The sequence below is a fragment of the Thunnus maccoyii genome, chromosome 21, assembly GCF_910596095.1.
Source record: "Thunnus maccoyii chromosome 21, fThuMac1.1, whole genome shotgun sequence".
NCBI lineage: Eukaryota > Metazoa > Chordata > Actinopteri > Scombriformes > Scombridae > Thunnus > Thunnus maccoyii.
The window spans coordinates 11,092,480-11,110,960 of record NC_056553.1 but is presented as its reverse complement, the minus strand read 5'-3'; the positions used below and the strand labels follow the sequence as shown (position 1 = coordinate 11,110,960).

Genomic DNA, 18,481 nt, shown 5'->3' with positions numbered 1-18,481 from the left:
TACATGCTCCATCAAGGTAAGTGAGGGAAATAAATACAACTTAAGTAATTGTACCTCACCTGACTTTATTGAACAGTGTCAGATCAAAAAATGTTGAGGAATGTGCTTCACAAAAGTGACATCAATATATTTGCAATAATACATCATGAAACCAAGGAAGCAAATGCAGAAAGATTTACCATTTTCTACCATTTTGTACTATTTTGCCCTTAATGTCATGCATTACTTAAAATAGATAAAATATACAAAGAGATACATAAATATGAATAAAAATATACAGAAATTAACAAATAATTACCCTTTTTAATATTCTAGTGCATTGCCTGAATTATTCTTTAAAAAGTCGAGAATCACTACAGCCCAATTTGATCAAATTGCCATTTTTGTGCATTCAAATATCAGTCAATGCTCACGACTGTAAAACTAGAAAAATCTTTTTTCTGTGAAGCCAGCACTCCAAAATGCACATACGCTCAGTTTACAGTGATATGAAAACAAACAAGTGCAATGAGTAACAAATTACAGCAAATGTTTGGCAGTTTTGGCTGATGGATTAATATTTTGTGTTTAGAGATCTTTTATCTAGCCAGCAGTCAAAAATGCAAAAATTCTAAGTTTCCAGTGACATAACAAAATATCAGCAAATACTAACAAATAAGAAAGACCATTCTGTCTTCATATATCTTTTTTGTTGAGCCAGCAGTCCAAAATGCTCAGTTCGCAGTGATATGAAAACAGGCAGCAGCAAGCACTAACAAATTACAAACAGCAAATGGCAGTTTTGGTTGAGGGATGACAAATATGATAAAAATCAATCAGTATTCTGTCTTTAGACATCTTCTTTCATCTAGAAAGCGGTCTGAAATCTGAAGATGTTCAGTTTGTTTTGACATAACATCAAATGCTCAAAACTGAGAAACTGGAAACAAATGTCACAACTGTTGAAATTGCTTTTTTTTTGGCCAAACAAAGAGTCCAAAGATACTCAGTTCACAATTGCTCACTGAACCTAACCCAAGATTCACAGTCTCATTGATTGCAGGTGAAATTATTCATGTAGTCTGTTTCTGAGGACCTGCACCTTTGTGAAAAGTCTGTTGCAATCAAACTCCATCAACATCAATTTTTTTGAAGAAATTCAAATGTGTATTTCAGATTCTCGGGGTAGCTTAAGTTTAGGCTTGCAGATCAGGCAAAGCAACATCTCTAAGATCGTTCACCACCTCCACCTTCTGAATTATGAAGCCAACATCCTCAGGGGGATCTGTTGGCTCTGCTCCATCACATGACATAGATTCCCAAGACCATTTCCTCCATTACTTTCCTTGCACCAGGATGAACAATATCCTAAAAATAGAAGAAAAACAAAATATTAATTAGAATCTGTTTATAAGAACTAGGACTGCAGCTGTCATTTTCAATATGAATTACTCTAACTGATTTCTCAAATGTCTATAAATTGTCAGACTTTAGTAAAAGTGGCCATAAGAATTTCCCAAAGCCCAATGAGATATTTGGACAAAACAAAAAATTCAATCTCTGCTTGCAAAACAATATTATCAAAATAGTTGCCAATTACTTTGGTCAATCAACTAATTAAATGAAACAACATTTTTTCATCTCTAACTAGAACATGGAAGATTTGGACTTGTGCTGTCAGCATTGGCCAAATCAATTGAAAAAGTGCCCAGCTAATATACCAGTAAGAAATAGGAGTGCAGAAATTCCACAGACATGTTTGAGCTGTAGGCAGTGAACAAGAATAAAAATTTGCAAAGAGGCAGGAGCACTTTGACAGCAGCACAGACAATTCCCCAAGCTGACATTTTAACACACCTACAGTTATTCAAGACTTATCGTGCAGTAGAGCACACCTTCTTGCAAGTGTGAACACGGAAGCTACACAATGATGTTTGAACTACATGATTACATGGATTGTCAACCAGAAAAACACAAACAAGTTAATTTTCACATTGTTAAATGTTCCATTCAGTACATATCTATGTTGTCATGATTCTCATCTAAAATGTTTGATCAGGCTATGGTTCATACTTTATTATGCAACTTACCAAGTACTCCTTTATGAGGGTGTCAGGCTTTTCATTGATGTTGCAGCAAAGCCCTTTTAGGACACATTCTTGATGATCTTCAGTGCTGGGCTTCTGTGCAAATGAACAAACCTTCACAATCTACACATAACTCCACAGACTATGCTGTGTTCACACAGTGCTGACAATTTTATTCAGCCTAAATGTCAGGGACTGATCACAAGGGACTGTGTTATGAAGTTGCAGAGTTGCAGAGTCGCTGAGTGTAGTTTCCAAAGAAATGGATAATTAGCTCTGTGGCTCATCTGTTACGTAACTTAGTACATGAGGAATGAACTAAGCTAATGTTAGCTAATACACTCACTAACTAACTTTATTAGGAACACCTGTGCAATCTAATGCAATTCAATACAACAGCTCTGCCATGAATTCTGCTTTTATGAAGCCTATAAACTTCACTACAAACCACTACAAATCAGTTTTTGTTGATATTGTCAGAGAGCTGATAATTCTACTTTATGTTTGTTATTGAGGTGGTAGTGGTTGCTGGTGGTGTACTGGAGTGCAGTATGTTGAAGAATGTTCCTGATATTTTGTCCACTCCACTACCACACACAAAGTAAGCAAAATTTTAGGAACACTCCAGTACACCACCGCCACCCACTACAACCTCTATAATAAACATAAAGTGGAATTATCACCTTTTTGACAATGTCCACAAAAACTGAAAATGTACGAGCTTTGTAAAAGTAGAATTCATGGCAGAGCTGTTGTATTGGATTGCATTAGATTGCAGAGGTGTACCTAATAAAGTACTCAGTGAGAGTAACAAAATAAGACAAAGCTACAAAAAATTGTTAAATTATACAGTATTGCCTCTTTGTCACAATTTTACTACTACAAGACAAACACAATCAGTAGTGTGAGAATTACGCTAGCTACAACAGGCTTTTCAAATCTAACATTAAAGTATATGACCGATCACATAAAAAGTAAAAAAAATCTTGCCTGCTGTTGTTTATGCACCAATAAATTAAATATTTGAAATAATTCACATACTTACCAACAAAATCGATGGATGGTTGTAGATTGCAATAAAAACTTTCAGCCAACGGTCGCTGTGAACATCTGGTCCAGCTGCAAGAGAAAATGGCTGCTAACCTGCGCGTGCTGCACATGTGCAGAGAAATATGGAAAGCGCGTTGGGACACTCTTTATTCATTCCAATGCCTGCAGTACGTTTTAAAGGTGCAGTGTGTAGAATTTAGTAAGTAATGGACTTGGCAGAAATGGAATATAATATTCATAAGTATGTTTTAATTAGTGTAAAATCGCTTGAAAATAAGAATTGTTGTGTTTTCATAACCTTGGAATGAGCCCTTAATATCTACACAGGAAGTGGGTCTCCTTCCATGGAGGCTGCCATGTTGCACTGCCATGTTTCTACAGTAGCCCAGAAAGGACAAAGGATTCTACACACTGGTCCTTTAAATAACTTGATTATGTAGGTTCAAATCAGCACAATTGTGTATTCCTGAAACCTTACACTGTTATGTTAATGCACTAAATAATTGCATTTTTGACCATCAAAACAAGAAGGTTGTTCTTGTTTTGATGGTAAAAAGTGCAATTATTTAGTGGTTTCCACCTAAAACAACTATGTAATGCAAACAACATCCAAGTTTCATTTCTTAGGGTGTAGGGACACTGTCAGCAGTATGATGATGATCCAGTGGAGAGAACAATCATGCAGAGAAGTCTAACTCACCTTCTTTATTGTCTCAACTTCGGCATGTTTTCTCTCCTGTGATTAATTCCAGGCTCCTTGTCCTCCGTGCGTGCACATCTCTCCACCTTGGAACGAACAAAGACAGAGTCCGTGGTTGAGAATTCATCACAACACATCAAAACACTCCTGCGGTGCCCTGGTGGCTAATGTGCTGGCCCATGTGCCATGTGCTCAAGCTGTGTTGTTGCTCCCTGCTCTTTTCCAGACTCACTTCAGTGTTGCAATTACTGGTGAAATGCTGGGGGGATGGTGGACAGCACAAGACTCATTTGGAGATAAAAAAAGAAATACACAACCCCCCCTCCCTTGCTTTAGCTCAGACCCCAACAGTAAATGGAGAACGTTCATCTTCATTGACCAGAGTGGTTAGATTAAAAGACATTAAAATGGCTGTGTGCATAATCGGCTAAGACCAGTTGAGTTTGGCTGTAAAATCACAGCGCCAGTGTGTTGGTTTTTGATCCTGTCTTTTGGGAAGTAACATTTCAAAGAAATGGCACGAAAGGAGGGAGGGGGACATGGGCAGAATTCATAGCCGGCAAGAAAAAAGAAAAGATAAGGGGAGGAAATTCATTTTAAGCCTATTTGCGCTTCTTTAAATCTAGCGTGTTAAGTCCTTAAGGTGTTTTGAGAGAGGGTGCCAGTCTTTGTCTCGGGGCAATGACTCACTCTGCTTTACAATAAAGCAGATCACCAACACTCTGCTCCCATCTCTTAAAGCGTATGGTCTCATGTTGTTGAGGATTTTTTTTTTCTCAAATGGAAAGGCTTATGTAAGGAACATCCAGCTCTGAGACACATCTTATATAATTATCCCATATAATATCCTATCAGACCAGATTCATTAGCGTGCCTTTCAGAACACTTTGCAAATGCATTTTCTAGAAAGATATCCTACGATATGATATCCTATGAAGGTGATGAAGAGGAAGGGGCAGGTAGGTCAATGTGGGGGCATGGAACAGATGGTGGTCTGTCTGATGCTCACTAGGTGGGAGTGCGCGCGAGCACACACACACACACACACACACACACATACACACACACACACACACACACACACACACACACACACACACACACACACACACACACACACACACACACACACACACAGGAAGGAAGGGCACAGATACTCCAGGGGGGCTTTAGGTCCTTTTCACATGACAAGGATGCAGAGATACCAATAAAATAACAAGTTCAAGAAAAGTTAGAGCAGAGTTATAACAAAACACAAAACTATCCACATAAGCTATCATTTGTGACCTCAGAGTTATTCACCCAAAACTATTTTTGACAAGTTTTTAACATTTTTTATAGGTTTACTTTAAATTTTTTATTTATCTATCTCCAAAGTCATTCTCTAACTTTTTTTTTGTTAATTATTACACTAGGTCAAAGGGATACATACATAAAAAGGAAAATACTGAGTGTCAACAACAACAACACATTAAAAAAGACAAGGGAAAGTAGAGGAAAAAACCAAAAACAAACAAACAAACAAAAAAGTGTTTCCTAGGTTCATATTCATACACATACCACTCGCTGACACATATTCATATACATATCCACATACATGCACTCTCATACATAATTGTTTACTTGGTTTTACAGCCAAAAAGTAAACATATTTACATCCCTTTAGTTGACCTTTATCAACATTTCAATGTTTTTTTATTTATCCTTTTTTTAACATCAGCCTTCACCCTGACTCAAAGCATCCCACCCTCATTCAAAAATTAAATTCTGTTCTTTATTCCTATTAACATCCTTTTCAAGAACCCACTGATACTTCAGAAACATCTTGAAACATTCAATGTTTAATTGCTCTCTTTTTGTAGCTTTAAATATATATGCTGTCCCCATCATAATGATGACGTTGTTCGAGTCTTTTCCTTCTTAATCATCCCTTAAATCACCAAACATTATGGTTAAAGGACAACTATAAAAAACTGAGTTGTAAACTGAGATCCACTGTTCGGTCACATTGTTGGATGCCCCATTTTTTAAGCATATTCTTCATGGGCAAGTATCTGTAGATTAGTTTTAGTTTTAAAATTCTAGTGGAGACATCAAAAGCATTGGTGTAAACGCATGTAAATACTTTCCTCCATGGGATACATTTGTCTAACAAATCCTCCCATTTTGAATAGCTACCGGTGCAGCAGATATATTTTTTTAAGATGCGTGTATAACTGATATATATTTTTTGTTTATTTTTTTCTTGTTCATTCATGTTGTATCCTTAATATAGGGGCAACATACCATTCGTTTTGTACATAATGATAGTTTCCTTTTCCAGGTCTGTGATATAGCTGCCCGGAGTTGATTATATGTAAGAGGGTCACAAATATTACCGTACACTTCTACACTGTTCAAAAGATCATTTAAAAATAATATTCCTCTTTTCAAACATGAATTCAATAAACAAAGGCTCATCTTTAATCAAAATATTTCCATTGTACCATAACCCTTGGCTCTGGATTTCATAACAGGGTTCTTTTTGATGATATTGGTACTGAAAACATCTGACTATGACCTCTTCAAAAAAACATGATAAGTATGGAAATGACTTTCACTTTAATATAGTAAACTAAAAAGCAGTCAACTGAAGGTAAGGATAGAAATCTTTATGGAACAGATGATAAACGGACATCAATAACTTTGCTGAGAACCACTGCAGATTTGAAATAAATTTAGGTATAATGGATGCTTTTAATGCAAAGTGGAATGCTTTAAGATTTAACAGTTGAAGTCCACCATGTTTGTAATCATTATATAGATATCTCATAGATATCTTACTTCTTATCTTGTCCACCCCATGAAAAATTGAACACCTTCTGTTCATATTTTTTAAACAGCTCTTCTCCTGGGGAAGGTAATGACATGAGAATATGGATAAACTGCGGACTTACTAAAGAGTTTATCACTGTTATTTTTCCATATAAAGTTAGATTAGTCAATCCCCAAACTTGTAATTTTCTCTAAACTATATGTAGCTTTCTATTGAAGTTTTTCTTTGTAATATGTTCCATGTTTTTAGGGATATGTATACCTAGGACGTCTTTTGGGCCATCTGACCATTTCAATGGCAGATCACCACAGAGCTCAAAATCTGTGTCCTTCAGAGACCCAATTCATAATTCAGTACATTTATCATAGTTGGGTTTCAGTCCGGAGATAACTGAAAAATTATTGAGCTCTTCAACTAACACAGTGAAGGATGAAACAGTTGGCTGAATTTGAAAATTAACATTGTTCGCATACATTGAAATTTTTGATTTTAGACTATTTATTCTTAGACCTTCTATTTTGTTATTCTTTCTTACTTTTTGAGCTAACATTTCTATTGTTCTAATAAATAGATACGCAGAAAGTGAACATCCTTGTTTTAGACAGTTAGTCATTCTCTAACTTGGTTTCAACTGTTAAGTTAATCAGCATTTTATTGGCACTGTTACAACTAAGTTTGAAGTATTTTTTAAATCTTTTCTATACATTGAGCTAGCTTGCTAATGTTAATTACACAGTTCATGCTAATTTAAGATGTGTCTTATTTTAAAGAATGACGGAGAACTTCACTGCATGTCAGTTTTGCTATTTAGGATGTGAAAACCAATCAGTATCATCAATATCTCAAAACCACTCAGAACTCTTATTATTGCAAGGTCACATAATGTCTGAGGAGAGAAATTAAGAAGCACATTATCATTAAATGTAATAAAATATAATTTCATAAACATGTTATAGTATGGAAATATAAATACTATGAAGAATGATAAAATCACCTTTAAATGAATCACAGGTGGGAAATCACAAGTGGAAAATCACAAGTGGAAAGTAAAAGATGAGATTTCACATCTCCTTTGTCCTGTCTTCTTTGTCAATCATGTCACCTCTGCAGGAAAGAATTTCAATTTCACACTCTGCTGGGGTGCATAACACACACATCACTTAAACACAGGTGCAGAAACAGGGATGGGGAGGGGTTAGGGTGGCCTGTTAAAATATGGATCAACATATGAATGAGTAAAAAAAACTAAGGATGAACATAAAGAATACATTAGACACAAGATTGGCATGATAATATGGCAAATGGCTGCATTTTTATAGTGCTTTTACCCAAATACCCTTGACAGTTTTTTTTTCTGCTGCTCACTCATCCATTTTCACACACACACTCACACACTGATGGTGGCAAGCTACCACGCAGGGTGCTGGCACAACCATCGGGAGCAATTTGGGGTTCAGTATATTGCCCAAGGACACTTCGACATGTGGACAGGAGGAGCTGGGGATCGAACTGACCTTCTGATTTGTGGACAACTCGATCTACCTCCTGAGTCACAGCTGCCCCTAAAATATAGTGTTTGGAAGAACAATGTCACTGCTCTCAGTGAACGTAAGCGGCAAAAGGAAGAAGATGAGTCTACAACATACACACAAAAATAAGAAATGATTGTTTATTTTCTACTGTCTTTAAACATGCAAAAAAATATTTTTGAGATCATTTAGAAAGAAGATATGTGTCCAGATTTGACTTGAAGAAGTTGACCTATGTGCCCATCTTCTATACTGCAGCTCTAAAATTTACTATATTCACTGCCTGCAGACTGAATAATTCATTAGTGCACAATAAATAGCAAAAAAAGGAAAGAAGAGGTCTGTAAAACGGGGAAATCACTGTGACCTTCTATGCAAAATAAGTGGAAGTTGGGAGAGTGATGCACAGTGAGAGATAGGTATAAAACCAGAATAAAAACAACAGAGGAACAGAAACAGAAACACAGAAAAAATGAGAAGGAAATTAAATTAGAGCTATACAAACGAGGGAAAAAAAATCTTGTTTTGAAAAAAAAAAAAAAAAAAAACTCCATGTGCTAGAGTGTGATACAGAAATAGGCCCCTCTGTACTCATGAATCTCTTAGAGTGCAATCAATGGGGTAAGCGATACATAAAAGATGAGGCAGAGTTTGACCTGTGCACTGAGGGGGAGGGGAAATATTCTGCAGAGCTTGGACCGGAGGAGATGGCGATTTAGACTCTGTCAGGGCATCCTTTGAAGTTTTGGCAGATGAGGATGGGCTGTGGATCCGACTGTGGCCCTGCTGCATTAACCCCCCAAGCCCCTGCTTGCACTGAGTCAGCAGCAGCACCAGCGGGCTGCCTGCCTGGCCAGCATGATGCATAATCTCTACACTGGTGTAGCACAAAGCCATTATACAGAGCCATTATTCAAACTTCAGCTGTGATTATCTCTATGCTTTATTACATTTTCACAGCAGCATGACTTCACACCAGTCGGCCGTGGATCTGATGTTGATGCTTATTTTGGACAAAGATGGAATTTGTGAAGCAGCGGCTCATAACATCAACTCAGAAGTTATCGCGCAATTCCTTATCTACCAGCAGACAGCACAAACACTCACACACACACACACACACACACACACACACACACACACACACACACAGGCACATACCTTTATCTAGTTGAAGATCAGGATCTGTACAGATTGAAAGTCACACTGACACACATGCTCACACGTAAACACACACAAACAGACATTTTGCGCACTTTTGCCTGATTGTTTAAGGCACGCAGGCACTCTGGTGATAAATAGAGGTGAATCACGTCAGAAAGAAGATTAGAGAGGCTGTGAAAAAGCAGAGAATTATTGACGGAAAAAAGGGGGATTTAGATTTAGCTCTGCCTGTCCACAAGAGCCTCTAACCCCTCCCCACACCCCTCTACATACACACTCTTACACATAAACTAGTGATGACTCAATAATACCGTCTCAGGTCACTTTGGACTGACATTGCTCAGGAAACTCTAAGTCCAAGCCGTGGCCCACTCTGACCCAACTTTTTCTATTAGGGCTTATCCAATCACTGCGAACCCAGTCAGCTAAACACATACTGTACAGCAGCATCCCTCGAAAACCTGAGGGCTGCAGCAGTGTAATACATGCATGAAGGAATGCATCGAGTCAGATGAGAACTTGCAGAATCTCATCTCGCAGAAAAACATACACTAATCCGATTCAAAATACACCCAAATCTCTGTGTGATTAAAATAATTCCAGATTTTGAATAAATCATGGGTGATTAAACTAACCAGGATGCCCGTCTGAGGCAACAATCTCAGTCTTGTGTTTTTTTCCTGTTGCACAAAGAACCTGAAGAAAATGGTCAAGAGGATGAAAAGAGCTACACAGAAAGCATTTCAAGGAGACAGAATATAAAAATACATCTCCAGGCCTGAGGGTTATGAAATATGTTTTAACACTGCTGTCCAGTCAGAAAGTGGCAGGTTTAACTTTAAAGCACTGCTCAAAAAAAAATCTGAATGTGAGTTGTGTGTGTAAGCCTGTCAATGTGTGGTCTCGTACGTGTTTTGGGATTTTTTTACAAGGGCACTGAGATGTGAACGGTATTTGCAATTGAAATGCGGGGCGTGCTTCAGAGGCAGGTGGGGTTGACAGCACCCCACCTGGCAGGTCAGACTTCCAAAGGGCACACTTAATGAATTCACAGCGCTGTAATGTGAGAAACACACACTGATGACAGGTAGTCATTTATTTAAAAGCAGGTGTTTGCGTGTATACATACAGACATGTGCCAAGGCACAGAATGCAAGTTTGAGTCTGTTTTGGAAGAAAGGTCCGCAGCACTGTGAAATTAAGCTGGAAACTCAGACTTGTGTTCTGTAACATTAGAGAAACAAGCTAAGTTGATATTAACTCTGATGGTCTGTCCTCTCAGAAAACAGACGGACAGAAAAATAGTGATTACAAAAGGTATAGTGTAAATCAGATAACATAGGGCTAAAATATTGGATCACTGGGAGATTTATATTGTAGCTGGTGGAGTCTAAACTCCATTTTTTGTCATATGTAACCTGCTTAAAATGATTTTCTTTATACATTCTGATCTGAAACATACTGATATGTAACCAAATATCTAATCCTGAAGTATGGCAACATATTTTTTTTCTGTGTTTTTGTATCAGTTATTTCTTCTTGTGAAAAGTTTACATTAAAATGCATTTGATACAGATCTAAAGTTATGACAGTATGTAAAAACAATGCTGTTGTGGTGCGGTCTTAAAACAACCCCCCCCAAATATAAAATGTTATGCAGCTTTCTTTTTTTTGCAGTCTTTCCTCATCCCTCTCCAATGTCTATGGGTAAAGGATGCTGTGCAGATTGTTAAGTCCTCTGAGACAGCTATGTGACCTTGGGCTAATATTCATGTACTGAACTTGAATTGATTTATGCAGTCAAAGCTTCTGATAGCACATTCAAACACTACACAACCACCCCTCCCACTGCCAATAACTTCTCAGCCTGTCAGAAACGCCGGGCACAACAACAGAGAAAAGCTCAACGGTATTTAGGAAATTTTCCGATTTCCTTGCATAGAACTAAGCCTCAGTGTTAGCAGGACGGCTAATCTCTGCAAGAGCAAGAGAAGCATACTAAAAGGTACAAAAAGAGATGTGATACCTTTTGTCGTTGTCTCTCTATGCGCACTTGTCTTTTTGACATCCTTGTCAGTTCTTATTAGAACAGGATATGGGTTATATCCCAGAATACACATGAACAGCAGCCAACACAATCAGATATGAGCAGCAAATTTGGCACGGAGCATGAGGCCCTGTGGTGCGAATGTAGTGGAAGAGTAAAGGAGACATATGGCACATTATGTCTGACTGTGTAAATGTTACTGCGCCTGAAAATGAAATGAATACCAATATGACATATAAAGAATCATAAGAGTTGTTTTATACTGTTGGCCACCTTGCAGTCTGGCTCAATAGATGCTGACAGGAGAGATAATCCCTCCCACTGGCTGATTATTGCATTCTGCTTCCTTTCACTCACCCTCTGGGTTGCCATTTTCAGCGTCAAACACAGCTAACCCGGCTAAAAAGTTACATTCTAATGTTGGAAAAAAGAATAGTTGAATTGTGAAGAAGGCAGGTAAGTAGCAATGTCTGCAATGCCCTCCTCAATAACATCTTGTCCCATGAGCACCTGTCAGCTTAGTGCATTTTCAGCCTCCCCTCAACCATTCTGATTGAATTAAGCAAACACCCTACCTTATTTCTATTTGGAGTGACACTGTGTGGCTGTTCTCCTGTGTGCGACAGGTCTTGCAATGTGCTGATTACCCACATAGAAATTCCCATCTGCCGTGTGTCAGAGAGCCTATAATCAAATCCAGTCATGTCAGTGACTAGATGACAGATCCTGAATGCATACCCTTGGAAAAACATATCAACACATACCGATAGATTCTGAGCTTTAATCATACAGTGAGCACAAGATACTATAAAACATTCTGTTAGCATGATTTCCCGTGTTGATGGTACTATTTAGTGGCTCCTGACATCGAGGTGCCAAAAAGTTGCTCATTTCCACATATCAATTCCACAGAAAATACAATATAGTCTAATAAATCTAATTCCATGGGGATGCTTGCTTTCAAGGTCTCAGCTTCCAGAGGCGGAAGCAGAGAGTGCACTTTTAATAGACAGTCTTGTCACAGCTCCAGTCCATCTCCACTCCTATGTCTCCCTCTCCATTCATAACTGTCTCCCTTATCTTCTCTCTGCTGCTCCCTTTCCGAGCATATTGCTTGCACAACCTTATTTGTGATCTTTTTCGCTCTCTTCCACTCTTTTGTTCTCTCTCATGCATAATCTGTGTTCTTTCCTGTCCTCACTTTATTTCCCCTGGAGACAATCTCTCTCCATCTTTCCTTGGCTCCTTCTCTCACTCCATCGCTCTCCACTGCTCAGTCAGAATAACAGCAGCGATGTATCAGAGCATTTTCTGTAACCAGAGGGCAATTTTCTGGACCTGGCAGAGCATCAGCCTTTTGCTATACTGTACCCGAACTGCTGTAATAATAATAACACCAAGAAATCTGATTAACGCAGTGTAGTATGTGTGATGCAGCAGCAGAAGTGATAGCGATAGTAAAAGCAGCAACAGTCTAAGCCAATGATTTCATGCAAATACTCAAGGTAAAGTAGTGTGTGAATGACAGACATAGGCTGAGGGGAAGGGTGCATGCAAATAGTGGTTCAAGAGAAGGGTGTGCTCGGTGATTAAGTGGAAACACAAGCTAGGGACTCCAATCAGGCCAAATCAATGTGAACTAATCCTGTGCCAATTAAGAAACCGTGGTTCAACGCCCAGGACCTAATTCAATTTCTTTCAGAGTTCTCGCTGTGCAAGGATTGATTGAAAGTCCTGGACAGAAGCCAGACAAATGAGAAAATGCAGTTATGAGAGGTTTTTTTTTTTTCTTTTTTTCTTTTAACAGACACAGCTCTTGGCATTCAAGACTACATTGATCGCAGGTCAGACATAAAGTGTCTCAATGTATCGGCCCCATAGCTCAATGCTCCGCAGTACTTTGAGAAGATGATAAATGGGATCCGGCTGGGAAGAGGAAGCGGGAAGGCTGATGATGAGCGAGATGGTGGCGGTGTTGATGATACTTTTTCTTCACCCCGATTAGCCTCTCTGTCATTTTTGCTTTGTCTCGCTGTGATAGCCTCCCTTTTTTGTCCCTTTCTCAATTTCAGTGATATAATGAGTAATACTGCATATTAATATATGTGCATAGTGTCTGTGGAAAAGTCCTATGCTCCCTTCTGTTACATGACCAACCACACAAACAGTGAACATTTTATTTCTGATGTAGACACAAGCAGAAAGCACAGAGTGGATGTTTCGCCCAGAGCAAGAGACAAACAGTGGGAGAGAAAGAGGTGAGAAAAAGTTGACAAGTGTGTGATAGTACAAATTTCCACAATATGTACTTATTTTTCGGATATCTCTTTAACAGTTTTGAGTGGTTAAAGGAAGCAGCTGGCACTATGAGATGTGAGGTTAGATATCATGATGCAGGTTTCGCAGTACTCGAGTATTGTAGATCTTATTTCAACATATCCCATTCAAAGACCAAAACTGACATGATAGTCAGTCTCTCAGTACTTTCCAACTTCTTTACCTTATCAGTGGCCTTTAGCGGCACACATGTTTTATGTTCAGTGACCATGTTCATGGTAAATAAGGACTAGATGACATGTTGTTACCAACAAGTATTGTATGCAGGATATTTCCATTGTTCCTTTTGGTCTTTATGGTATCTGTGGACAATAAGAAAAACATGGAATATTACCAGCCTTATGCAACCTGCTCTATTCTTTCAGTAAATATATAATTGACACCCCAGGCAGAGTGAGTAGCAACATGCGAGAGATTATTTGACTCTCCTCTGCAGTGCACCACCTTGAACAATTGTTAAACACTGGTGGAAAATGGTAAATCTTGAAACAAATCTTTTTCTGAATATGGAAAGAGAAAAAAACCCCCCCTGATGTTTACCACTGACGTTTTAGATGGATGATGTGCATGGATTTTTGTTCCCTGAAAGCAGAGAAGCTTTATCTACAGCCAGACTAAATTTTGTGAGCTCAGTTTTTTGCTGTGGAGTTAAAGTTGAGAAATAATCATGTTTATCCTGGACACAAACCAGACCAATCAGTGGCTCTCCACCTTTCAAATGCTCACTAACAGGAAGCTGAAATATGATTTTTACATCTGTATTGATCTACTGTGCTTCCAAATTATGGAGACTATCCTGGCAGATACATTTCTGTGGTTTCTTCAGTTTAAAAATCAGAGACCATTTAATAGCCCAGTGAGTGTTGTGTTCATAAATCAGATATAGAAATGATTCATGCTGATGTCCAAGTGAAGGAGAGAACTGTCAGTCACCTATTGTACAGCCCACTTGAAATGATGTGTGTCTCGAGCAAATGGATTTGTGGCCTTGCCAGACCACAAAGAGCAAAGTGAAAATTAATTGTGGGATGGTTCTGCCAGGATGAGTTATCCGCAAGAATAATAGGAACAAGCCATTATGTTTGCCAGAAGCAATTTAACTGTGTCAAAGTGTTCAATGTTGTATTTCTTTTCCTTTAAATTCCAAACTTAAATTGAGACAGAGTGGTTATTTGGAAAACACAAAATCCTTTGAATTCATAAAAGTCAATGTAACATCCTCTTGGGAAGCATAAATCATTGATATTTTCTTGACTAGAAATGGTTTTAAGGTTATGTACTGTAACTTAAGGTTTCAGTGGTTTTGGATAAATTAACATGAATTTGTATGTAAGGAATAAAACATATATCTGTCTGGCAGAGGCAGAAACAGAAAGACATGCAGGGCTACCAATCTACCAATCTGAAGAAAGCAGATATCCCATTACTGAGCCAGTAAGTGTGCTAAGCTCTATCTACAGTGCAGGGCGGCAAGCAGAACCTATCATAACACACACCGTTAAATCCTCACATAGAGTGGAGAGGGAAGGAGAGAGGGGGAGAGAACAACTCTCATGTCATCCACAGCAAGCAAAGTGGGAATGAATGAGCATCTCGGCTGCCACTTGGATGAATTACAGCTGAGAGACAGATGCATCGTACAGCTCGGAGGACCAACAAAGGAACAAACAGATTAGGTAAAAGGGGAAAAAAAAGAGAACATGTTGGAGACAAAATGAGGATTGTGTGAAATACACAGGAGAGATGTAGTCCAGATTTTTAGAGAGCCAGATTGTCTATAATCTTTAACAAAATAGAAAAAACACAAGACAAACTAGAAAGGATAAAATTGAGTGTTTTTCAAATCATGGGTACACAACATGCAAGTTAGTGCTGCTTCTCTTTTTGGTGACACGAGACAGAAAGGTGGAGAACAGCTGAACTAAAGCTCATACAGTATACAGTTCCCACAACTTGCATGTTATCACATTTCTCTGAGACAGTATTCCTGGCTGAATACGATCTAATAAAAGAGAAAATGCCCTGGTGAGACACTCTCAATGTTTCTCAAGGATCCAGCGGTTATGGAGTCACAGTGTGTAATAGCTACATTGTTCCACAGCGCAAAATGTATTAGTTTCACAGTAACAACTCTAAAATAGTGAGATTCCTATGTTTTTTTTGGTCTATTCTTTTCTACTGGCTTGCATCCACATCATGTGACTGTCAAGTTTCTGTCTGCCAAAACAAAACAAAACATAACTAAACAAAACAAAACAAAAAAAAGGCGGACAATCCTTTTATTCTCAGTGAAAATGCAATATTTTAAGATAGTTTTGGCATTAAAATGCGTTTTGATAACATTTCTAGTGATAATTGTGCATTTCATCGTCATAATATTCATTCAGTGAATGTTCTATTGTTGCTATGGTGGTTGCTATGGACGCTGCTATAGCTGAAACCATGTAGTTGCATGTTGTTTGAATTGTCTTTTTGCTGTGTAGTTACCTGAGCTGAATTTGAAATCCAGCATTCGAAGCTTTGCGATTGACTGACTGAAGGACCTGCCCTCAAGTATTTTCCTCACCATCACCATGTTAAGGTTTTATTTTAATGATGTCTTTAACATTTCTCAACACAATAACATGAAGGTGTCCTTGATAACTCAACAATACGATTGGTTAATGATAAGGCCATCAGTTTTAAATATTTCTCATTCGATTCTGAGAAATAAAGTTATATCTGAAATAAACCAACATCTTTACTTTTTCTTAACATAGATCATCTACATGCAGTGTAATTACTAGTTTGGCTGTTCCTGATATTTGATATATTTAGTAGATATATCTTTTTATGACCCTATTCTACAACCCTACTTTGCAAACCAGAAGAACTACAACAGTGGTGCTGGTTTGTATCAAACTGCATGCTCGAGAGAATTGTAGTAAATATTAGCGTTTTTCCTAGAAGTGGTTGCTGTAAAGTTGTTAAGACTGAATTGAGAGTACACTGAGGAGTTTAAGGAGATGGTAAACACATTTGTGTAATCATTGGTTTAGCTCTACGACAAAGTTTTAATTTCCTCATTTCATGGACACAAGCCAACCCAGAACTAGATTCAGAGAGCACTTTGAAGGCCTAATATATAAAATTAAGCTTTTTGGGTTTTTTTTTTGTTTGTTTGTTTATTTTTTTCTTTTCCAGTGGAAAAAGTGACCAATATAGGGCATTGTAGGCTTGGAGGAAGGCCTGAAGTGCATGAGTTAGGGTTAGGGTTAGGGCTGAAAAGACCAACCCGTTCTCATTCCCAGGTTGTCAAATACAGACATGTGCATAGGCTACTATTTACACAACCCTGGAGATTTTTTGTATCTTTATGATTCTTGTTTTTTGGATTTTATGTCAGCATGACATACAGTAGCCCATTCAATCAGAATCTGTTTTATTAGCCAATGCAAGCATACAAAGAATGGTATTTGGTATTTGCCCCCAAAACAAAATATAGAAGAATAAAAATAGACAAAAGTAGGGTAATAATAGTACAAATAATAATGAAATAAACAATAAAATTTGTGCATGAAATATATGAAGGTGACAAGACCAAATGTAAGTGTGACGTGCATAAACAGATAAATTATATAACAGTGGAGGTTGAATGCAATGCAAAATGTAAAGTCCCGTTTGATGAAATATATGAAAGTGACAAGTGCAAGGATTAAATGAGGGATGTGAAATGTAAAGTACAGTTTGATAACCCCGTCTTCATCCCGATTATACAGCCATGGTACAAGATTTGATGCACACACACACACACAGGCAACCCCCACCACCACCACACACACACACAGGCAACCCCCACCACCACCACACACACACACACACACAAACAAACACTGGAGTGCTTTATTGGATGCCATGGGTCAATATTAGTTGAGGAGGACTCTAAAATATCCTCAGCCACATATTCTTGGAAATATAAAATTAAATGAGCAACTTCACATTTTACAATCACAGGCTATAAAACGCCTTTTCTTAACAGAGATAGTTTTGGGTTGTGGCCAACCGGCGGCAATTTGAAAAGGAATGAAGCCCACCAATGGCAGACAACCGAAAAACAGTAGTCAAACGTGCCAAGTCCACCCACAACACAATGCTCTTCCGTAGCCTTCTGCTATCAAAAACTGACAAAAAAACAAACATTATTTCTCAGAATTGAAGGAGAAATAATTAAAACTGATGGCATTAGCATTAATCTATTGTATTGTTGAGTTATAAAGGACGTTTGCGTGTTTATGTGTTGAGAAATGTTAAAGATATCATTAAAAGAAAACCTTAACATGGTGACAGTGAGGAAAATACTTTTGGGGCGGGTCCTCTGGTCAGCCAATTGCAAAGCTTCAAATTCTGGTTTTCAAATTCAATTCATCCCTCGGGCTAGGGATGAGAATCGAGAAGTGGTTCCAGTTGAGAACTGGTTTCAAATTGTCCAATCTATCGGAATCGTATGCTTCCGAGCTTATCAGTACCTCTTATTGATGCCCAGGCATGTGATGTTGACTGAGAGAGAGAGACTGGGTTCATCTGTCTCTCATCATACAGAATTAACCTTTACTACTCAAACATATTTGAATTCTCTGCTGTAAGAACAAAAGGACAGTGCTATTAAACTGACACAGACAGTTTATGCTGTTTTCATCAATACATCTGCATTATAAAACACTTCTGATCTTCATGTACTGTCTGCAGCTAAAAATGAATTAGGATTAATTCTTTCTTTAACGATCAAGAAAGCCC

General features: G+C 38.1%; 1 protein-coding gene across 3 annotated transcripts in view; it reads right to left on the bottom strand.

The window, feature by feature from the left end:
• dlgap1b (discs, large (Drosophila) homolog-associated protein 1b) overlaps window positions 1-18,481 on the bottom strand; it is a 106,687-nt gene that overhangs the window by 64,055 nt on the left and 24,151 nt on the right. For 2 of the 3 annotated variants that reach the window (XM_042399360.1, XM_042399361.1), the window contains exon 2: window positions 3,817-3,902. The gene's annotated coding sequence lies outside the window, so the exon portion shown is untranslated. Of the gene's footprint in view, window positions 1-45; window positions 1,348-2,069; window positions 2,163-3,111; window positions 3,219-3,816; window positions 3,903-18,481 lie in introns of those variants that run through there. The other variant, XR_006093128.1, reaches the window with a different exon arrangement.